The sequence below is a fragment of the Macrobrachium rosenbergii genome, chromosome 41 (genome assembly GCF_040412425.1).
Source record: "Macrobrachium rosenbergii isolate ZJJX-2024 chromosome 41, ASM4041242v1, whole genome shotgun sequence".
Classification (NCBI taxonomy): Eukaryota; Metazoa; Arthropoda; class Malacostraca; order Decapoda; family Palaemonidae; genus Macrobrachium; species Macrobrachium rosenbergii.
The window spans coordinates 46,428,685-46,453,644 of record NC_089781.1 but is presented as its reverse complement, the minus strand read 5'-3'; the positions used below and the strand labels follow the sequence as shown (position 1 = coordinate 46,453,644).

Here is a 24,960-nt window from a genome sequence, read left to right as displayed (position 1 = left end):
GAGGATGTGTTCCTGTTTTAACAGCTAATTGCTGTGTGATAATTTGACCAATTTCATCTTCCTATGTTTATCCTGGTTGGCGGTAAAAGACTGCCTCGACAATTCTTCGGAATTCATCTGTTTTTGTTTTGTGCTGCTTTGGTGATTAGGTCACCATTATGGTTATGCTGCCTATCTTTGTAATTTATATTGATTTAATTAAATATGTATTATTGGTTATGATTGTTCATTTCATTATTATTTAAAATGGTGTAGAGCAAGTGTATGGCTCTGGAAATTTGCTGTTTGCATTTTGTTGTTCATTGATTTATGAAAGCTGCTGTTAAGATTTTATTTCATTTATAAATGTTTATGATTCTGTCTGTTGACTACTGTAAATTGTTTAATGGTCATTTGTTGGTGCTTTAATGTTATATGTTAATGATCATTTATTGTCTTTTTGCCACCTAAAACCTGCGCTCACTTGTAAGTATATACATTTATGTATAATAAATTAGACTTAAGGTATTTTTGGCATTTATTTTACATCCTCCTCTGGCTCGTCCCCGGTCCCTCCAGCCATTCCAGTCCCATATGACTAATTTTGTCTAATGGAACCTGTAGAACCAAAAAGTGGTTCATAACACTTACATAACGGGAAAAAAAATTATACTAATATGTAGCCTTATTGTTAGGCTATCGATTTATTTTGCCCAGATATTGTTACTATCTGATCCTAGGTCCTCGGTCTAAGCTAGGCCACTTATGGATACGTAATCCTAGGACATATGCTACAGGCAACATCCACTAAATTATTCTCACTTACTGCCTAGATTATTGTAGACATCATATAATCTGAAAGGATTTTCTATATTAATGATAAGTTGTGTAATATTTCTTTTAGTTAAAACATTTAGTTAGAATTTAAAACAATTTTTGCTTTACAAAACTAGGTAGGCTAGCAATAAATGAACTGGGTTCTGGCTCTTATGACAAAATTATCAATTTCAAAAGTTTAAAACTAAAACTTTTTGTAAAACTTATTATTAAGCACTTATCTTGCTATTTTTGAAGTTTCCATGATCCTCGATAATGAAATCTGAGAAAAAAGTAGAATTTTTTCAGAGCACTGGTAATGACGTGAACCGTTCGCTATAGACCAAAGAGAGTTAATCTCCTTGGTCTTTAACAGCCCAGTTGTAAACAAGAGGGTGGATGCACACACGCAATAGTCACTTCTCTTTCTTGCAGGTTCTTTTGACGTTGGAAAAACTGAGTTCAGCTTCGCTGAAGATAAGGGAAAGTGCCCTCTTATCTTTGAGTCCATTACATACTCTATCACGTGTTACAATGTTAATCATTACGACACAATACCTGTCAAAAAAGACCCACTAGAAGAGAATTCTTTGATATTAGTTTGGTCACCATGGAGCTCTGGTAGACCATGGAAGGTAACTCCTTGAGGACAAAACAAGCGACTACGCTATAAAAAAATCTTCTTATAATCTGGTTTTTTGTTTTATGTAGCCGAAACTACCCTTTTGTTTGATACCAGGCCACGCTGTTTCTAAATTAACAGTAGGAATATTTCCTTAGAAAGGGATTTCTACTTAATCTGGTTTGGCTACTGCCTGTTCTAGGTTCATATCACCTGCAAGGGTATAGGCTTCATAAGACCTTACCAGTGTTATTGATCCTAGAATACTGTTTACATGTACTCCTAGGCTTATTTGTTCTTTCTTAGCCTAGTATAGGCTATTTCCTAATCCAGATTTTTATAGATCACACTTAAATGTATAGGCTATATAAAACCAATCCTAGGTTATTTGATCTACTATATAAAATAGTAACCCAATAATGTATAATCTTATAGCTAGGCTATCACTTACTCTAATCTAGGATACTGCCAAATCTGGAATATGTCTTAAAAAGTTCTTACTTACATTAATTTAGGTTACTACCTAATCCAGGTTATTTAAATTACCTTTAGGATATGTAATCCTAGGTTATAGGCTATAGACAACTTCTACTATAGTTAAATTATTCACACTGAATTTGTTAGGCTACCATCTCATGTAGGCTACCGCTTAGGCTATTGTAGACATCGTTATCTGAAAGCATTATCTAAATTAACAATAAATTGTGGAACATTCCTTTGGCTAAAACTTCTAAATAGAATGATAAAAAATTCAAATTTTTGGGGGCTTTCGCAAAGAACAGAGATCATGGGATAGCACCGACCATGTGCTCGAAAAACAGAGATTGTGAGAGAGCACTGACCATGTGCTCGGAAAACACAGTCCGGTTTCCGGCTTCCATACACAAAAACACTTGTTCCACAGTTTAAAGTAACAATTTTTAACTGGAGCTGAAAAATATGCACTTAACTTTCAAGTTTAGATGTTTCCTTGATTCTTGCCAATGAAAAAATTTGAAATCAAAGTGATTTTGTGAGGAGCACTGAAACTTTGTGCACACAGTTTCAACTAGCAGAGGGTAATGTAGCAGGTCTTTTGCCTGCCCTGGTCGTAAACAAGATGGCAGATGTGCATGCGCAATAGTCACTTCTTGCAGTTTTTGACGTAGGAAAAACTGGGTTCAGCTTTGCTGAAGATAAGGGAAAATGCCCTATCTTTGGGTCCATTATACTCTACAGTATCACGTGTCACAGTGTTTTCATTACGACACAATGCCCGGCTACAAGACCAGGCTAAAAAATATTTCTCTGATACTAGTTTAGTCAACATGGAGTGCTGGCACACCATGGGGAGTAACTCCTGGAGGACGAAACAAGCGACTGTGTTATAAAAAATATATAAATTTTATGCCAGTGATGTACCATATTGATGCATGACACCTAAAATATTTACAATGCAAATTTCATCACGAAAGTTTTCATAGATGTTGGCAACATGTTCAATTGCTCATTTCTCCCTCTCTCTCTCTTTTGCAGTGTGCATGAATAGCTTATTATTAGATGGGGACATCTCATCATCCACAAACCTAGCCTTCACTGTTGTCTCCTGGCCTGTCATTTCTGGTCAAGAAGAAATCCCTTTTTCTTTTATGGGAACTCATGGGAGTTCCACAATCGTTTTTCTAACACAATCACAAACAAGCCACTCTCTCTGCAGGGCCTGTGCATTGTTTTAGTGTCCCTAATTGGAAAAGGGTGGGTGCACTGCTGGCTTTCTTTGGAGAAATTGCTTTTAAAGAAGTCTACCAGTTTATGAGGACATAAGAATGGTTGTTCCTTGAACACTGCTGCCATAACATCAAGTGAGTTTCACTACACTGTGTTAATAGGTGGTATAGCAAGTCCTAGCCACATATATGCATCTTAGCTGAAAGGTAAGGGCCTCCTTGATGCTGTGGTAACTCAGGATTTGACTGGAGATGGGGCACAATAATCCTGTAACCCAACCCAGCATAATTGGGTATGTGACTTTAGAACTGCACAGAATAAAACATATACAGGTCCTTGATTTTCCTAGCCATCATTGTCAAACCCTAATGGGTATCCTGAATAGAAGGAGGTCTGTAGTAAATTCTATTACATTACCATGGAGCATTTTCTAATCTGAACCCTTGGTAATTTTTAATCAGGAGCTAGGCCAAGTCGTCACCTGTCAGTTTCTCATTCTAAGACAGAATGTTGTATATTGCTTTAGTTTAGTTTAACTTATAATCAACTCTATTTTCTGTTATTGTAATGACGTCTTCATTATGTCATGCCTACGGCCGTTAGGCCACTGAATTTTAAATCAGTGTCTGTCTCAGCTCTATAGAGAATACATCTCTTTTCAAGCACTTTTCTTTTCCTAACTCCTTTGTAAGGGATACATAATAAATTGAAGTCCTGCATTCATCCTTACAGAGAATAACTGAAATACTTAAGAAGTTGAAGATATTTCAATTGGCGACGAGGAATACAACGGTAAAAGTAAATTTATTAAACATGGCTACACAGTGTCCAGCATTCAATCCTAGCTTAGAAACTGTAATGGAGTTTCTTGAACGATTCACAGTTCAATCTGCTGATTTGTTGCAGCAAGCTGGAGACGACAGTACTAAGAAGGTTAGTATTTTGGTAAAATCTCTTCCTGTAAATGTCGTTACTGATGTCCAGCAGAGACTTAAACCAGTGAAACTGTCAGATGCCACATATGAAAATATCAAAGAAAAGCTAATTGCTCAGTATGAGGTTAAAAAGAGTGTGATAGGTGCAACGGTACAATTCCTGAATAGGAAACAACTTCCTGATGAATCTATTGAAAACTATGCCTGTGCATTAAATGACTTGTGTTCAAATTGCAATTATAAGGATTGTTGTCGGGATAGGTCTCTGCGAGATGCATTTGTGAGTGGCTTAAGGTCTGCAATTATTCTGAGTGGTTTGTTACAAGACTGTGAAAACAAGTCATTTAACGAGCGTATTGAGAAGGCGAAACTGCTGGCAACATTTTCTGCTGATGCCCAGGATATAAAGCCAGACTGCAGTCATCAGACAAGCTATAAAGTTACTGAACATAGGCCTACAGGTATTAAAAAGGTTCCTACTTCATATGTTTGCATCAGGTGTGGTCAGCAAGCAAAACTTTTTGCTAATGATTGTTTTGCCATGAAATTGAAATGCAGTAAATGCCAGAAAACTGGACACCATGCTAGGTGTTGCATATCCACTGCAAAGTCGTCACATGCGGTCTCCGAAGCAACTCCAAGGGATGCGGAAACGACCCAGGGAGATGTGGCAATGCAGCATAAGGGGATGGCGTGCTGGGACCAGACGGATGTTAATGAGGCAGAAGACAGCTGTGAATGCTCTCAACGAAGGGTAAATTCTTGTTTAGAATAAACTCCACTGTGCCTATGTCTGATTCACCATATGTGTTGAGCTGCTTTATTAACAATCAGAAAGTCGATTTTGAAATTGATAGTGGAATTCATGTTTCTACAATACTGTATGTCAAAGTGATGCAGCCAGAGCAGGTGTTGTTATTTCTCCAACAAAACACCATGTTCGTGGATACAGTGGAAATGCTATAAAGTTACGTGGAGAAACTTATGTAAATGTGACTTATGGTCACAAAATGTTGATGAGCATACTGTTACCTTAAGGAGAGTATTAAATACTCTTCAGGATGCTGGTATCATAGTTAAATAACAATAAATGTTCCTTTTTTACACATGAGGTGCATTATTTAGGGCATATTTTCAATAGTACGGGGGTGCATACTGACCCTGGAAAAGTGCATTCCATTGTTGATGTCCCTGCACCCAAAGACTTGAAGCAATTGAAATCATTCTTGGGACTTTGTAACTATTATAAACGGTTTATTCCTAAATTCACTGAGGAGTTCGCCCCATTGTATAAATTATTGCGTAAAAATGCAAGATTTGTATGGAATCAAGAACAACAGAAGTGCTTTGATACCGTTAAGTTATTGTTCACATCTCACAGGGTTCTACAGGTTATGAAACCTTGTTGGAAACAGACAGTCCAGGATATGGGATTGCTGCTGTACTGATGCAACGTAAGATATGTACTCTCAGTGGCTCCCTGTAAAATTTGCGTCCCGTACTCTGAACAATGCGGAACGTAATTACTCAAATCTTGAAAGAGAAGCATTGTCTGTGGTGTTTGGGTGTGAAAAATTCAAAGAATTTCTTCTTGGTTCAAAACTCATCATTAGGAATGATCAACAACCTTTGCGTAAACTGTTCTTCCATACAGCAGGAGTACCTTTCACATGTTCTGCTAGGTTACAGTGTTGGTATCTAAGACTAGCTCAGTTTAATTATTGTTTTGAATATTCAAAAGGCACAGATAATGTCAACAGTGATTGTTTAAGTAGACTGCCTGGTCATGATTGTGAGCCATGTGAACTAATCTTTACTGTAAATTCCCTCTCTGATATGAATATAACCTGTGTTGAAATTCAAAAGGAGACAGATAAGGATGAAAGTTTATCTGAATTGAAACACTGTATAAAATATGGTGTTCCTGCCAATGCTAAGTCTAACTTATTGCCAAATAAGAACGTTCTGAAGGATATGTCTATTATGAAAGGCTGCATTCTGTATCAGACTTGTGTTTTAATTCCTCATTCTTTACGCCAAGTGGTATTACAGAAATTTCATGTAGGCCATCCAGGAATATGTAGTATGAAATCTTTGGTGCGCTCTCTTATCTGGTACCCTAACATTGATCATGATGTTGGAAGGCTGGTTAAAAATTGTGAGTTGTGTCAGTCTGTTCAAGCAAGACCAAGTAAGAATCAACATGTAATGTGGCCTACTCCACTGAGGCCTTGGTCTCGTGTTCATATAGACCATTTTTTCTATGAATCTCATACATGTCTTATTGTTGTGGATGCACTTAGTAAATATATGGAAGTGGAAATAGTGCACAGTACAAATGAAACAATTGATGCCTTGCGTTTGGTGTTTTCATGTAATGGGTTGTGTGACACACTCGTATCAGATAATGCTTCGTGTTTCACTAACAATAAATTTAAACAGTTTCTGGAGAATATTGGCATTATTTATATAACTCCTCCTCCCTATTCACCATCAAGTAATGGTCAAGCGGAGAGGGGGGTAAGGGTTGTAAATCATTCAAAACACGCTTAGCTCAAGTTTTATTCCATTATCGTACCGTTCCACATTCTGTTACTAACATTCCCTCATCAGTGTCCTTGAATAATAGAAAGTTTGTATCGGTCAAAGATAGAATAAACCCTAAATATGTTGCTAATAAACCTTCTAGTGAATTCAAACAAATATATCAATTTGAGGTAGGTGATAAAGTTCTGGCACTTAACTTGAAAGATGGTCCGAAATGGCTCCATGGTACAATTGTTCAGAAATTAGGTGTAAATGTGTATAATGTTCATCTTCAGGAATTAGATGTCATATGGAAACGACACTGTAATCAACTATTGTCAACCGTAGGTTCATAACAAAAGAAAAGCATCAGTAATGAGTCCAGTTGTTTATCATCTTATAATGAATTACCTTCTCATCAACCAATAATGCAGCCTTATATTTTTGTTGGGTCCCCTATCAATGTTTCGCCTCACAATAACATAAGTGTACCAACTATTAGGGTCTCTAGTGGTATTCTGGTAGCAGATGTGCCTCCTATCAGGCGCTCAGCTAGAAATAGAAAACCTGTGATATGTTATGGTTATGACGAATATTAGAGATATTATGGCGTGTGCTCAGTGTTAATGATTGCCAAGGTTATTCTTCCATTATAATACTGTTTTATTTTGTGTTTTCATTTAGAGAGGAGCATATTGTTTTATTTTGTGTTTCCATTTAGAGAGGAGCAAATGTTGTATATTGCTTTAGTTTAGTTTAACTTATAATCAACTCTATTTTCTGTTATTGTAGTGAATCAACTCTATTTTCTGTTATTGTAGTGACGTCTTCATTACGTCATGCCTACAGCCGTTAGGCTGCTGAATTTTAAATCAGTGTCTGTCTCAGCTCTATAGAAAATACATCTCTTTTCAAGAACTCGTCTTTTCCTAACTCCTTTGTAAGGGATACATAAAAAATTGAAGTCCTGCATTCATCCTTACAGAGAATAACTGAAATACTTAAGAAGTTGAAGATATTTCACAGAAATGACAAGCCAGGAAACATCAGTGATGGCTAGGTGTGTGGGTGATGAAACATTGTCCCCATCTAAAAGAGCCACGATGCCATGGTGATGAATAAGACCAACTTTTGGAGCAATGAGTTATAGTAGCATTAGGATTACTGAATTGAGACAACATGGGTCAAAGAACCTTATCATGTACCCAATAACTGGCAGTTTAGAAGGAGCTGATCTTTGCAGTACAAAGGCCCAGAGAAGGGAATTAAATACTGTATTTGAATCAATGCTACATACTAAAAGCAAGAGCTTTGATAATGCACCTTTGTATAACATAATTGATAATGTCCTCACATTTGTAAACTGTTTCAATCATAACTTTACATATGGACTAGTACTGCTGGAAGGATGAAAACATAGTCTTTGTCCTCAAAGCTATAGAGGGATGAATAAATTTGTTTTTATTTAGCATTTCCCAACGTAGAAAAGAGAGAGAGAGAGAGAGTAATTGTCGTTAGTGAGTGCTTCGGTTGTTGGAAGAGGGATGAGGTCGTTAGTTTGTTTACGGCGCTGTCTGTCTGTGGAATGTGTGAAGGATTTTTTGGTTTTAGAGTGAGTTTTGAGTCTTGAGCTGAGTTCTGTGCAAGGCTGGACATTGATGGTAGGGTTTGTATGTTCCGTGAGTCGAGTGTTTTCTGTTGGATGTCATTGTTGTCTGTGCATGTGTCTCTTTCTTTTTGCTTGTTTTTTTGGTTGGAAGTCTGTTTTCCGGTTTTGTTTGTGTAATTTTGTCTACTGTGTTGGCGACCGTGGACACCCTCAACCATCTCCCAGCAACCGAGGATCATAGTGAGTATTGTATGTGGTTATATGTTCGGTGTATGACTGTTGTGTACTGTTTTTTTTGTGATTTTAAATCCCGCCACATAATATTTGGTGCCCAACGTGGGGCAGCTGGTATTGCAGCTGCAACTGAGATTGGTGGCTGGTAGTGTGACTGAAGAGAAAGATGGAAGAGGAACTGGTGAGGTTGAGAGAGGAGAATACGTGGTTGAGGGGTGAGAATGAGAGATTGAGGAGTCAGTTGGAGGAGATGGGGGAATGCTAAGAAGTGCAAAAGAAGAAATGAAAGGGGAGATGAAAGAGTCAGAAGAAGAAGAGAATGGAAGAGAGGGTGGATAAAAAGTTGGAGGAATGATGAAAAGTGTGGAAGAAATGATGAAAGGTATGTTCAAGGGTGTTTTTGGAGAAGGGGCTGTTGGAGGCAGGTCCTCTGGAACGTGTGAAGGGGCAAGAGAGAAAGAAAAGGAGGAAGAAGTGAATGGAAGCGTGAGTGATGAAAGTGATGTAGAAATAGGAAGTAAGAAACGAGAGAATGAGAGGCAGGGTAAGGAAAAGGGGAATGAAAAGCAAGGGAAGGAACAGAGGGAAAGTAAGGATAAGTCAGGGGAAGAAAAAGGGAAGAAGGGAAAGGGTAAGGAAGTGGGAAAGGCAGGAAAGAAGGGAGAGGGTGAAGGCAGTAGTGAAAGAGGTGGATGGAGGTGAGTGGATAAAAGTGGATAAAAAGAGGGGGAAGAAGAGTGTAATGGTAAGGTGAAGTGGACTCTTTGATCGGAAAAGGGTATGAAAGGACAGATGAAAAGAAAGTGAGGGAAAGAGAAAGAAGTGAGAAAGGCTATGTATGTGAAGATGAAAGGTATAATGAGTATGGAAGTAGGGATGTGCATGATTTCTTTGGAGTATGAAAGGTTTTGTCAGGATAAGTACAGGCAGAAAGACGGTTCCGCTACGACGTTCGAACGCTTTTCAAATATATTCATCAGAAATTAGAACGATGTTGAGAAAGGCTATGTATGATGACGGAAGAAATATGGCCCCAAAACGGCAGAATAATCATAATTTGAAAGTTTTTTTATGTAAAACTCAATAATAATGAGTTTATCGTTTTCAATGCACCCAGAGCATTAAAAATAAGGTTTTCTTATGATTTTTGACGATTTTGATTTTCTTTACGACGAGTTATGCAAAAGGTTCATAAACCAGGACCGCCTGTATGGGGAAAGTAAGAGAGTGTGGGCACGAGAATTAGGAGAATATTTGACTGGGTTTTTGCTTGATATGTATAGGGTTATTATGAGTGTGGGAGATGTTGAGTATGACAAGGTGAAAGCTAGACTAGTTGAGCAAGCGAGGCGTATGAAAGCGAGTGTTAAGTATAAGAGGAAGAATGAATTTGATGAGGCAAGAATGAAAGCTGGGGAAACCTTGTCACTATATGCTTGTAGGCTGGAGACGTTGGCAAGGAAGAAGTTTGGGGATGATGGGATAGATGAATGTAAGGAGTTAGTACGGAAGTTGTTAGGGACAGTGCCAGATGGAGTTAGAGAATTTGTGAACTTGAAGCGGAAGGAGAAGAAAAGATGGACGAATGAAAGGTTGACTTGGGGAGAAATTTTGAAATTGTAGAAGATTATGAGCTTGACAGGGTTATAAAAGAGAGCAGAAGTGTAAGTGTAAGGGCTGGGGTAGATGAGAGAGTACCAGAGTTCAGAAGCTTTAGGGATGCAGTGTTGAGGGGCCCAATGAGAATGGCCGATAGTGTAATAGATAGGAGTGTAAGAGCAAGTAATGTGGAGGTGCCAGTGAGGATGAATGATGGGTTTGTAAGGGAACAACGGGTTGGACGGGTTAGGGATAGTAGTGTACAAAGGGGAAGGTCGGTGAGTGGAAGTCTAGCGAAGTGTTTTAGATGTGGAAAGGAAGGACATACAAAGAATGAGTGTAGGTGGGCTTTGGGAGTGTGTTTCGGTGTGGGCAACCGGGACATTGGTAGTAAGGAGTGTACGAAAGATAGGGGGTTAAATGCTACAGGTGCGGACAGGTGGGTCATATTGCTAATGGTTGTAGGGTACCCGAGTGAATGTAATATGTGGCAACTGTGGTAAGAATGGGCATTATGCGAGAATGTGTTCAGAACCGAGAGCGAAGTGTGTCGAATGTGGAATGGAAGGGCATGTATCAAGTGTATGTAGACGAAAGAGGGTGACTGTGACAGCGAATTCGGGAAACTGAGTGTGAAGGGGGTTCAAATGGGTGGATCCTCCAGGATGCAAGCGGTGTGTGTGATGCACGTACGTGAGGGGTTGTTGCATGAGGATCAGCAATTTGTTTTGATAGAGTATGGTAGAAAACGTAAGAAAGGGAAGAACGTAAGTAAATTGAATGGTCTTAGGTTGTGTGATAGGGGTGTGAGTGCCAAAGTGGAAATGAGTGATAAAGCGTGTAATACGGATGAATGGGATGGTATGGATAGAACATATAGCATATGCGGGTTTGATATAACTGAGTTGACTGAACGTGTAGGGGTTAGTGAACGGTTGGAGGTGAGCGAAAGTGTAAGAGTAAGAGAGCGTAGCAGTAATATACGAGTGATTGAAAGCATGAATGAATCGTTGCAAGAATTGGAAAGGTCAATGAGCGAATGGGATGGGTTAGTTGAAGAATTGGGGAGGTATTTGGGAACGAGTTAGAGGGTATAGATGAGATTGTGGATGAAATTGAGAGTGGTAATAGTGAAGAAGATAGCGTGAATCTGAGAGAGAATGGAGGAGAAGATGTGAGTTTGAATGTTGCTAGAAGAGAGAATGATTCTGAGAGAATGACTGCGTGCCCGCGAACGCGATCTAGAGGACCTGCTAGTGAGCATCCGTGGGTGTTGTGTAAGGCGATTTGAAAGAGGTGTGAAAGGTGTTGGTTGGGAAATGCTAAAAAGGGGGAGAAATATAGAGGGATGAATAAATTTGTTTTTATTTAGCATTACCCAACGTTTTGTGAGAGAGAGAGAGAGAGAGAGAGAGAGAGAGAGAGAGAGAGAGAGAGAGAGAGAGAGAGAGAGAGAGAGAGAGAGAGAGAGAGAGAGAGAGAGAGAGAGTGTAATTGTCGTTAGTGAGTGCTTCGGTTGTTGGAAGAGGGATGAGGTCGTTAGTTTGTTTACGGTGCTGTCTGTCTGTGGAATATGTGAAGGATTTTTCGGTTTTAGAGTGAGTTTTGAGTCTTGAGCTGAGTTCTGTGCAAGGCGGACATTGATGGTAGATTATTGTATGTTCCGTGAGTCGAGTGTTTTCTGTTGGATGTCATTGTTGTCTGTGCATGTGTCTCTTTCTTTTTGCTCGTTTTTTTGGTTGGAAGTCTGTTTTCCAGTTTTGTTTGTGTAATTTTGTCTACTGTGTTATGACCGTGGACACCCTCAACCATCTCCCAGCAACCGAGGATCATAGTGAGTATTGTATGTGGTTATATGTTCGGTGTATGAGTGTTGTGTACTGTTTTTTTGTGATTTTAAATCCCGCCACAAAGCAATGTTACATAAATGATCTTCATGGAAGACTAGATTTTAAAATGTATACTTAAAGACCATGGCTCAGAAAGGAGGATGCTTAGAATACTATGCCTCCTCCTGTCTGGGATAGAAAAGGAGGACAACATTATCACTGATTTTCTTGTCTGTTGTTGAAGCACTAGAAAACAATGACTCTTTGGCTAATCTGGCCCCACTAGGTATGTCGTTCCAGTGAAAGTTAGCAGTTTGTTCAAAACCTTTTAAATCTGAGAAAATAGAAGAAAAGGTAGAATGACTTTCATGTGTTCCATTCTTGTAGAATTGCACATCTTGCTATTACCTGACAGTCCTAGTTTAGATATGCATACACTTTTAGTTGATGGTTCTCGTGTGTAGCAAACAGGTCCAATTCTGGATATAGAAAGCATGTTAGCAATTATTTGAAATGGGAATTTGTCTAACATCCACTTGGTTGAGGCTGCTGGCCACCTTGACAGGCAGTCTGTTATTAATCTAAGTGATCTCATGAGGTGGATTACTGACAAGTGCCTCTTCCTTGCCTGATCCATCCATAGAAAAAACAGCAAGACTGCAGTGAAAGGAGCTGAGTGGGAACCCAACCTCTTGCTACAAGTCACTGCTATCATATCTAGGACCATCAAAATGTAGGTCCCTTTGGAGGCTTCAATTTTCCGAGAGGAAGGATAACACCCATCAGTTCCAGGAACTTTATGCAACACCTCCCTGGCAATCATCCCAATGGTTTCCCCATCCTGTCTAGTAGGCATCCATATGTATAATTATCCGTATGTATTACTACCCACATGGACAGAGGAGTCAGTTTAACTTATTTTGCAGGGTTCTCCTGTAGATCCAGAGACAGAATATCTTCCCAACTACCTAACTTTGTGGGGAAACTCATGCTTGGTAAGGAACCTTTGCAGATCCTTTTTTAATCAGATTTGAGTCTGGCTAGGAAGAAACCAATTGCAAAGGATATCCCAACAAATTCCCAACTAAAAAGTGCCTACTGGTTGTGAGGTTATCAAGAAATATCAAGAAACCATTTCAACATAGTCTGCTGACTACCACTCAAAGGTTTCAAGGGCACTCTTCTTTGGTAGTGCCCTCGATTAGCTAATCATCTAGGTTTGCTACCAGCTGAATATTTTCTTTTCTGAGTTTCTGGACAGTAACTGATTCTAATTTTGTGAAAACTCTCTGTGTGATACCAATTGCTTGCCCTTCCCTATCCAAAACCTTAGGAAAGGGTGGAATGGAACAGTAACAGGGATGTTGTTATGTTCATTTCAAACTGAGAGAGGCAGTTCAAGTCTCACTTGAAATAAAATGTTGTTGGGCAGTAGTAGTCATTGAAATTGCAAATCCATGAAATCATGGAAGGCCCCCAAATGGTTTGCAAAAAGGTCTTTGTGACCTCAGCCAAAACTGTCTCAGAAGACTCTTAGAGGCCCCTCTTAGTTCCTTCCAAAAATAGTGTATGGATTTGGCCCACAGGGACATCAAATAGGAACTTTTCCCATTCAAAATGAGGGGCAAGTGTTGTCCATGCCTTTTTGGAGTTGCCAGATATTAGGATAGTGGAAATAAATTGCTTTATTTTTACCATTCTCTTATACTTCGCAGTAATTGCAGTTCTCAAATCCTGCCTCCACATGATCAATTGTTACAGAAGTGAAACAGCAGAAAACTGATGCTACCCAAAGAGGGAACTGGTTCTCCAGCATTATGGAGGCACAGTACCATAATTTTCATTGAAATGGAATGGTTGTGTCATTGGCTTTTGTTGCCATACTAGCAGGGATGATGACCATCTCCTTTTGCAGTTTCTACTTGCCTACTGAAGGAGGAATGAGGCACCATTCCATACTGGGAAAAAGCAGCTCTATTTGAAAAATTTCACACATTTTACCTTAATCATTATTTCCTTTTGCTGATCAGGTATTTCTTGTGTGTTGAAAGGCTACACAACAAGACATTATGTCAAGGGTTATCAGTTCCAGTATCAGGGGTAGGTATTGGTGTAACTGATCTCCTGGCTTTGGAGGCTTATAGTCCTAACTGGTCATGATATTAGAGCCAGTTGAAACTATGAAGAATATGATACCTCCATGAGTCTTCTGACTCTAAAGGGATCTAAGTGACAAGACTTAATTTCACTTTGGCCTTGGGCTTTTTGTTGGCTTGCTCCTAGGACCTGAAGTTTTTCGTGAGGATTAATTCCTGTACAGTTGCCTTTTGAACACTTTCTAGTCTCTTTTTGGAGGACTCTGAAAAGTCTTGAACATAACCTCTAACTCAGTGTTCAGAGCTGCTTTGAAAATTCTCACTGGAATTCCTCAACAGTGCCTCTAATGCAGTGGTGCTCAGTACTGAGGGCTTCCCTAATACAGTACATTATTTTGTTCAGAAATTCTAACAAGCCTCTGGCAGAATTTCCTTATTAGAGACCACTAGCTTGGGCAAACTGGGCACAGGTAGCCCCACTATCACCGGTCAGCAATGGCTTGAGAGTCTACAGACGGACCACAGTCCCTGAAGGGGGCATGAACTTCAGGGGTAGGAGGGTGGACCCTACTATGGTTCATCCTCAACATCAGGTTATTGCATTAGTAAAAAAAAAAAAAGTACTTCAGGGAGAAGAGAGTGGCCAAATTAGGATCCTACTCAACATCAGGTTACTGCATGGGTAAATAAGTGCTTCACTGAGAGGAAGGTGGCCTAATTAGGGCCCTCCTCAATGTCAGAGCCTTGATATCCCTTCATGGGATCCCTCTCATACGAAAACAAGTCTGTGCCTTGGATCTTCCAGGATCAGGAGAAAAAGCTCAGCAGCGTGGTCCACTCCGCCCAATGTTTGGGCAGCTATCCCACCATATGGCTCGATCTCCATCAGAGAAGTCATACAGGGTGACTTTGAATTCTCAGTATTATGGCATACTGGTCAGGACATGGAATTTGCTAGGAAAAAGAGAGGAATATTCTCTGCCAGAGCTCTGCCAGTAAGATATACTCTCCTACCCTATACTTCTTTTGAAACCTGGGGCACAAAGGGCTAAGCTAAATCAAACCTTTCCTTCATGGTTTGCTGCCACGAGTATGTTGATTATTTTGCACGTCCAAAAACTACCTAAACTCAACTTCATACCAGCAAAGGTGTGTTTATGGAAGGTGGTACAGTATATGGTCTAGCAAACTGGATTATGCAGTCTGCAGTTGGGAAAGCAATCTTCAGATTTAGTTTTTTAGCAGCTCTTAGGTAAAGAAAGATAAAAAAAAATCATAAGAAATGGTCAAATGTGTGCTGTACACATCTAGAACTGTGACAACTGGGTAAGAGACAAACTCAGTGATGACATTCTTGTAGTGATAATATAATTATTGGCATCATCCCTTTAAATCTTATTTAAACTAGAGGTGCCATTACCAGGTTCAACAACCTTATTATATTTACAAATAAAAGACCAATTTCTATCCTGCATAAATATCCTAAAAAAGGGATTTTGACAAAGGAAAAATCTATTTCTGGGGGAAGACCTGTGTTACCCAGTGAAATATCCATTCAGCACATATTTCTAGGTATAAGTATTGCTAAAAATACCAGAGAAAAAGCTAAATACAATGCCAGGGTTACGACCCCCAGTTTGAGTGCCATTTATAATGGTGTCGGTATACACAAAGGGTGAGTGTTGCCACTGCCACAGGCCTCTGCCCTATAGAGATCTCCAATCTCAAAATCCCGAAAAGTGAGGGAAGGAAGGGGGTGACACATACCTCACGCTCATCTCCCAGCCAACCAACACCTCAGCCGCCATCTTGGTATCATTCCAAGTTAGCATAACCCCAAGCTTGGTATGCCACTGCAGGAAGGGAAGGAAGAACAGGGATGGGTCACTTTATGGATGATCCACAGGTCTTCCCCAGAAATCCAAGATTTTTCCACCTTTGTCAAAATCCCTTTTCTGGGTTCATTGACCTGTGTCACCCGGTGAAATCATAACAGAGAAACGTCATACAAAGCTTGGTGGAGCCCCTCTAACAAAAACTTTAATGGAGATAAATAAAACCAGGGAAGATCTGGAAATTACTGAGTTTTAATTACCCAATGATGGGGGTGATAGGAAAGAAGCAATAATAAGACATGATTAATAATATAGGGCATAAAACAGACACAAAAATTTAGTTAACACCAAGACACTAAATGCTAAAAAAGGGGAATAAAAACAATATGCAACATGGTCATGGATGGAGTCAGGCTGTGAAGCAGGGGCCTGACAAAGAAAGTGCAAAGATAGACGGCAAGGTGAGTAAACGAGGCAGGTAGGTGAGAGGAGAGAGGGGAAAAGAAAAAGGGACAGGATAACTAAGATTACACAGGCTAATCTAGGGCGGAAGGAACAATACTTCCTGCAGCCACTGTGGAAAATTTTAGGGCCTCTAGAGATTTAAGGTAGTGGCGTTTGAATACTGATGGTGATTTCCAACCCGTATATTTTTTAAGATCTTCAAAATTCATATTATGAAAATAATTAGTGGAGGTGGCCACTGCTTGGATATCATGTACCTTAGGTACTGAATCTGGTTAGCTTGCTTTATAAAATACAGTATTTGTTGCCTGATGGCCTTTAAGGAAATGGTTCCTCCATTTTCCTAACAAAAAAGAGGGCCAGACATTATATTAGAAGTTCTATCTAAATAAGCCTTTAAAGTGGTAACTGGACATAAGGACAGATCCTGTGGAAGGGGGATAACCTTCCAAGGGGACCATCTATCTTGTGGATCTTCATTCTTAGCTAAAAACTTGAGATCCGGGGATAATAGAACTTCTCCTGACGGGAGGAAATCAACATGGTTCGAGAGAGCGGACAGTTCTGGCACCTGATGCTAGGCTAATTAAAAATAACGAGCGGAACAGTTCATTAAAGTGTCTGGCACCTGATGAGCACATGCTCTAGGAATTAGGCTAATTAAAAATATCTTTCTTAAAGCCGACTTTGCTGTAGTAATAGTACTAGAGGCCAGTCCTTTCTCAAATAATGACCTGAAGAACGAGATTGCAAGGTTCGTGGTCATCTCTTTAGCTTCAGATTCTCTCAGGAATAATGCTAACTTTTTAACTGCTGAGTCATATTGTCTGAGGGTAGATTCCCTTTTGTCTGATTCTATGAACAGTGTATTAATAGGATCAATATTAGCATCTTTCTGAGCTGCAAATTTCATGAAGTCCATAAAGCTAGGGCATTCAGAATTCTTGAGGAAGCTGACACAGTCCGAGTTTGTACTATTTGCGTCAACTTTGGCCTGGGGATTTGTATGCACCGGAGTTTCAACTCTAGAAGTAGAGGAAACCAATTGCTCTTCGGCCAGTTGGGTGCCACCAGGGCTACTTGACCTTTGAATGATCTGAGCTTGTGTAAAACTTTCATCAATAGGTTTATTGGTGGAAACAGATAGATTCTTTGCCACCTGTTCCAATCTATTGACATTGCATCTGTGGAGTGAGCAAGAGGGTCTAGATTGGGAGCAACATAACATGGAAGTTTGTGGTTGCTCTCTGTGGCAAACAGATCTACCTGAAGACCTGGTACCTGACGACAAATCCATTCGAATGATGTTTTGTCCAGTAACCATTCCGACTCCAGCGGAGTTGTCCTGGACAGAGAATCCGCAATGACATTCCAGACACCTGCCAGATGGGTAGCTGACAAATACCAACAGTGTTTTCTTGCCAGGGAGAAAATTGCTATCATTACTTGATTGATCCGGCTCGACTTGGAGCCCCATCTGTTTATGCAATGCACAACTACTGCGCTGTCCAGTACCAGTCTGATATGAATCTGTCTGGTTGGACGTAGTTTCTTCAGAGTTAGAAATACTGTCATTGCTTCGAGAATGTTGATATGGAACTGGCGGAACATAGTGGACCACGTTCCTTGAACTTTCTTGTGTTGGGAATATCCTCCCCACCTGCTCAGGGAAGCATCCGTGTGGATCACCAATGATGGAGGGGGAAATTGGAGAGGCACTGACCTTGACAAACTCTTGACTGTTGACCACGGTCGAAGCCTTTTCCTCAACACCAGCGGAATTAGGGACACCTTGTCTCTGAATCTGTTGTTGGCTCGTCTTCGCCACACCGTGTTTATATCTTTCAGTTTGGCTTTCAGCAGCAGGTCTGTTACTGACGCGAACTGAAGAGAACCTAGGACTCTTTCCTGGGCAATGATGAGAGGCTTTTTGTTTTTGAGGAACTGCCTGGTAGCTTTGGCTATTTCCCTCCTTTTGGCTGGTGGAAGTGACAGTTTGTGTGTGTCCAGATCCCATTGGATTCCTAACCATTGAAATCGAGCCTCCGAACTAGGGCGGGATTTCTTCCTGTTTATTTGAAAGCCTAGGGATTCCAGGAAGCTGATCACTATGGCTGTTGCTCTCCGACATTCCTTGGCGTTGGGTGCCCAAATCATCCAATCGTCCAGGTATGCGGCTAACATGATCCCCTGGGACCGTAGTTGCTGGACTACTGTTTCTGCCAGTTTGGTGAAGATTCTGGGCGCTATGTTGAGCCCGAATGGCATGACTGTGAACGAGTAAGCTTGTTTTCCTAGTCTGAACCCTAGGTAAGGAGAGAAATTTCGCAATCGGGACGTGATAATAGGCGTCTGAAAGATCTATAGAGGTGGTGATGGCTCCACGGGAAGTAGGGTCCGCACCTGTAGATTGTAAGCATGCGAAACTTGTCGCATTGAATGTATAAATTGAGACGAGACAAGTCTAGGATTACTCTTTGCTGACTGGAGCCTTTCTTGGGAACGCTGAACAGTCTCCTTGAAATTTCAGGTGTCTCACTTTCTTTATTGCCTCTTTTTGAAGCAGGTCTTTTACGAAGTCCAGAAGGGCTTTGGATGGGGACTGATGGAATCTGACTGGCGGAGGAGGATCTCTGCTCCAGCTCCATCCCAAACCTTTGGAAACTATGCTGTGGGCCCACGGACTGAAGGTCCAACGGTCCCGAAAGAGATATAACCTCCCGCCTACCTGAGGAGACTCGTTGGGCGGGAGAGGGCTTGCCTCCTCTACTACCTCGGCCTCCTCTTCCTCATGAGAGGGAACGTGACGCAAACCTACCTCTGAAGGAGGCTCTGGCTCTGCTTCCCCTCGCGTTCCTATTGAAACCCCGAAATGCCCCCTGGCTTTCAAACGAAGTGTTGAAAGCCGGGGACACCACGAAGGTTGGAGAAGCAAGGGTATGCTGAGCCGGCTGCATCAGCACAAACTGTTGCTGAGGCTGGGCTTTCGAGGTTGAAGGCTGACTGACCTGGGAGACCGGTACAGCCTGGAGCATAGTTTGAGTTTGAGGCTTTTTGTACCTCCTGAACCTTTTCCCTGTCCTGGCTTGAGGTCCGGCGGACTCGGTGGCCTTCCTTTTGAAGGGGAGACCCCAGCGGGAGCGGAGGCTTTGATCTGCCCTGGTTGCCTCTGCCAGAACATTGTTGACCTCATCCTCCGGAAAGATATTAGAGCCCCAAATAGAACTCTTCATGAGTCTATTGGGTTCGTGTCTTATAGTGGCGTCCGCAAAGATGTGTTTCCGGCAATTCATTCTCGCCACTACGAAATCATACAGGTCCGCCTGGAATCCCGCTAACAGGGATTTGGTTAGGACCTGGAACAGAGGTTCTTCGGCGAAGGTCACCGCCGTTGCCTCCGTAAGAGTCAAGGAATGCAGGGAGCGACTCAACCTGCACCTAGCTTCAAATTCCGCCTTTAAAAGAGCCTCCGGAATCTTGGGAAGCTGTTCACTGAAGAGGGATGAGGCGCACTCGGGGTCGAGTTTGCCCACCGTGAACGTGGCCGGAGCTCCCAGCCAAAATTCCGAATCTCCGGGGAAGACAAGAGAGGTGGGATCTGTCTCCTGGAGTTGAGGTAGCGGCTTACCCTCGATGCCCGCCTGACTAGTCAGCAGTGCTATCTTAGTCGTGCACGGGGTAGGGATGGCATCACCTACCGAGAACATAGTGAAAGTCCCCTTGAAGGGGGTAAGTTTAGTATTTTCAGACTCCCATCAAGGTGGATTGGGCTTGGTCCCTAGGGAAGATGACTGTCTCCTTCGGGACCTTGTCTGATCTGATCCAGGTTTCCTCTGTAAGTCTGGCATAGCCTGGGTAGGGAGGCACCAGGTCGGGTGGAAAGAACCGACGCGTACCCAAGCCCTCGATGGTCAGAGTATCTTCATGCCGAGGAGCATGAAGAGCCAAACGCCATGGATTCCCCTTATCGAAGGGAGGAAGACTGGAGGCATCCAGAACAGCGTAAGTCTGTGCCGCTACTCCGGAGCGCATAAACCCGGAGAGCAAGCTCTCCTGGGTCTGCATCCTCTCCGCTAAAGACTTCACAGAGTCCCCAGAAGTCTTTAAGCTCGAAACGAGCTGGGAGGAAAGGTCATTAATCCTGGCTTCGACCTTCTTGTCCAACTTCTGCATAAGAAGTTCCGCGAAGGCCTCAGGGTCGAAGTTAGGCTGAGGGGGACTCGCCTTAACTGCCCTGGATCTCGACCCCTTGGCAGGGGGAGCAGCCTTGCTGGTGGACGCCACTGGGCTAAGAGCCCGTGACGACCTCGAGGGAGCTGATGGATTAGACCTTTGAGGCCTAGAGGACTTAGATAAGTCCTTCTTTTTCAAGGTTTTCACCTTGGGGACAATAGACCTCGACCTGTCCTCAAGGTAAGCATTCTTTGGAAAACCTTGAAAGGAATAAGAAGAGGAAGAAGGAGAATCAAAAAGGGAACTAGGTAAACTCATTCTCCCCTGCCTCACTTACCACCCTACCTTCTACCTGGTGGTCCGGATTGACGCTCATCGGTTCCATGTTGATGGCCGCCACCTCTTCCGCCACCTCTCCGCATAGGTTGTCTTCTTGGGAGGGTTGCGTCATCTCCCGGATCCACTTGATCAAGGGGGCGGCTACTTCCGCTGGTACTGCGGCTGAGATCCGGGCGCCGGGGTAGAGGAGATTACAAATCTCCTCTGACAAGACGTAAGGCTTCCCCGACGCGACGTTCCTCCCAAACCCGCTGACCCAGATCTTGAGGGCCGACAGCAAAGAGTCGTGGTTACTACGGTCAGACTGAAAGAAAGGAAAGACTCACTGAAATATTCTCCAATCGCCGTATCTATCAATATAGGCATTAAAGTCAAAAGGAGACTAAGGGTTAGCAGACTTGAAGCTTACCAACTCATCCATCACTCGCTCGTACAGAGCGTAGCAGACCTCACAACCAACTGGGTGCCAGACGATCAGGTCCCCAACGCGAACCGCGCAGCCGGAGTGTGAGCGGCACACCTCATGGCCACAGGGTTGCTGGAGGACCGCCATACACCCAGGCTCCTGACAGCGTACCATCTGTAAGCGGACAGATGATACATGTTTATCGCTAGTTAAGGCTCGCCGGAGTAGGTCCGACGGGGATAGGATACCTTAACCTAATAATGGGTGATGGAGCATGCTTACAGTCAATCCAAATCCCGCCGGAGATAAATCTGGCAGTATAAAATCAATATACAATACATGAGTAACATAAAGTTAAGGGCCGCCGGGGTAGGTCCGGCGGTAATAGTACACCTTAACCTAGGAACATGCATCATATAATATAAATAAATAAACACCGCCGGAAAGAATCCGGCAGCGGTATGGTAAAGATATGCTATGGAATGGTCAACTAATTATGTAAACAGGAGTACTTTTTAAGATAAGCTGGTGTATGATACTCCGCCCTGATTGCCACGGAAATCTCGTTATCTCATACCTATGGTAGCGGCGGAGGAGGCGGAGAGGAGTCCTCAAATCTGGTTCAACTCTCAACGCCTGTGGCGGGAACCAGGTAGTGGAAAGCGCCAACCAACCGAAAACCATACCCACCGGAGTGGTAACATGTACAAGAACAATGGGAGACCTGACTAACCCAGCGGAGAATGAACCTAGCGGAAGTCAAGATAGCGTCCCTGGGCCTGTGTTCGATGCTCCAGCTAACACTGAGGGAAGCGAACAAACGAAACACTAGCAGAGTGGCGGAAACCGAAAAGCAGTGGCCAGATGGGTGGGTAACACTCTCTGGACGCCGATAGAAACTCCCCACGGGGTGCCGGTCATAAGTGATCGACGTCCCTCGCGCAGGGAGAAGTCTAGGTCACACGCCAAATGCTAAAGAATAGGTAAGGAATAGCAGAGTGGCGGAAACAAAAGCGGTGGCCAGATGGGTGGGTAACACCCTCTGGACACCAATAGAAACTCCCCACGGGGTGCCCGTCATAAGTGATCGACGTCCCTCGCACAGGGAGAAGTCTAGGTCACACGCCAAATGCTAAAAAATAGGTAAGGAAGGGCTAGGCTAACAACACGAAAAGGTCTGTGCAACCTTTGATCCCAGACCATCCTCCAACGCCAAAACTTTTTGACTTGGACAGGAAGGCTGGCAGAGGTGTGACAGGAGGGGGAGGGGAGAGGGGGAATCCACGTAAGGTCTGGCCACACCCTCCAACGCCGACAGTCTGGTCAGGTGGGAGGCTATGCATTGAGGAGACCCTCACTATTCTAACCTCACCTTCCGAAAACCTAACGGTCTGGTCAGGTAGGCTAAAACAGGGGAGGGGGGGTCTCACAAGCCTAATTTCACCTTCCGAAAACATGACGGCATGGTCAGGTGGGCCAAGAGAGAACGAGGAACTCCCTCAACAACCCAACATCTCCCTCCAAGCCTCAAAACGACCTGGTCGGGGGAGCTAGGAAGCATGAGAATCGTGAAAAGAGCCTATCCTATCTAGCCTAGCTCTCCAAAACCGATAACAGAGCGGTCGAGAAGGCTAGGCCAGAATACCCAATCAAAGAAACTATCTAACTTAAAGTACTAAGATAAAAAGTTAACCAAATGATGTGTGAAATATAAAAACATATATATATATATGCACAGAATATTTATAATACGTAAAGGACTCATGCTGTAGAGAAGGCCAAACAACCCGCGATATGTGGAACGTGGGTGATACCCAAAATGGCCGACCCTAATGCTGAATCATAAATAAAATTAATCCAAAAATTTACATGTCATCCATCACTGTACACATCAGAAAAGATCATGAGCATAACAGTACCATCTTGGAGAATGTACCCGCTCGCCGGCAGAGGAAGGGGACCAGGGAAAAGGAGAATTTATGATCAGAAAGGCAGGAGGGGAAAAAGCCTCCATCTCTAGCCTAGATCAGTCATGATACGGGCTCCTCAACCCCTACCAGCGAAAGGGTAATTCACTAATAAAACTCCATGAAAGGAGTATATTAAATATATAATTGTGTAAGAGACAAGCAGAAATTTCCTGCTAAAACCATATGAAGACTGAGGGTCCAGTATGGCCGAGGCGAAAGCCGCCGCTATCGGCTGCATCGTGTTATTTAACCTGATAATTACTAAATTAAAGGTCAAATAAGAAGCCTCTATAAGAAAAACCAAAAGAAGATGGTACTCAACTTAGGTGAAGCAAAATCTTGAACAGATGACATGGTACAGGTGAAAAATCCACAAAAAAGCAGCACTAAGAAAAACACAGAGATGTTTATAAAGCGTGCTAAGTTGGAATGATACCAAGATGGCGGCTGAGGTGTTGGTTGGCTGGGAGATGAGCGTGAGGTATGTGACGGCCCCTCACTTTTCGGGATTTTGAGATTGGAGATCTCTATAGGTCAGAGGCCTGTGGCAGTGGCAACACTCACCCTTTGTGTATATCGACACCATTATAAATGGCGCTCGAACTTGGGGTCGTAACCCTGGCATTGTATTTAGCTTTTTCTCTGGCATTTTTAGCAATACTTATACCTAGAAATATGTGCTGAATGGATATTTCACCGGGTGACACAGGTCGAATCCAGAAATGGGTTACACAAATGTGTGACCTTGACATTTAATTAAGGAACTAACACAATAATGGGTGATATGCATGACCTAAAGGTATTACAATAGAAATACAGTGAAACCCCCGTATTTGCGGGGGATGTGTCCCACACTCCCCCGCGAATAGGTCAAATCCGCAAATGCTTAAAACCCCTCTGAAAACACTTAGAACTGCCCATTTTGACAGCTTAAACCAAGAAAAACCCTGTAAAAATGCTTACACCTGAGTATTTTATTAGTTTTATCACAAAAAGTGCATTTATTCATGAAAATTATATGAAAATACAGTAATTAGTGAGTATTTCTCAGTGAAAAATACCGCGAATGGGCAAATTTTCCGCGAATGATGGCTAGATATGTTCCACAGAGAAACCTACGAATGCGTGAGTCCGCGAACCATGAGAACGCGAATACGGCGGGTTTACTGTACAGCCTTGTAAAGCTCTGGTATTCTAAAAGGGGGTAGCTAAGCATATCTGATTTAAAATATAACCTATATAAACTTATATTGGGAGAAAAGGTTTAAATAGGTACTATATTTTTTTTTTACCAGAGCATGTCCACGCTTGTAGGTTCAATATGAGTTTCAGGAGTATTTCTGACAGTTGTAGACCAGGGTATTTTTGTAACGAACACTACCCTAACAAAACTAAATCAAAATATCATAAAAAACAGGCTATACTGTACTGACTGATGCTGTGTTTATGTTTTATTGATCACACAAATAATACTCTACGAGATGTGTTGCTAAGCAACTGAAAACTTGCCTGTGAAATCAGCAATAAAGTACCATCCATAACATATCAGACTGCATTACACCGCAACTTTAACTATTGCAATGATTTGATTGTTATGTCTCCTGTTATTACACTGCCAATTAATATATAATGGAAACTATTAGTTTAATATCAATAACCAGTACTGGAAAGTATCTGCTATGTCCCACTGGGATGAGCCAAATTTTATTTCCTATCAAATACAAAGCTGTGATGTCACTATCCGGCAGAATAATAAACATTAAGAGTATATCTGCCTAAAGACATTTTCCATTTCTCCACAACACAAAAACCTGATATTA

General features: G+C 42.1%; 1 protein-coding gene across 1 annotated transcript in view; it reads right to left on the bottom strand.

The window, feature by feature from the left end:
* Spg7 (Paraplegin) overlaps positions 1-24,960 on the bottom strand; it is a 794,115-nt gene that overhangs the window by 264,234 nt on the left and 504,921 nt on the right.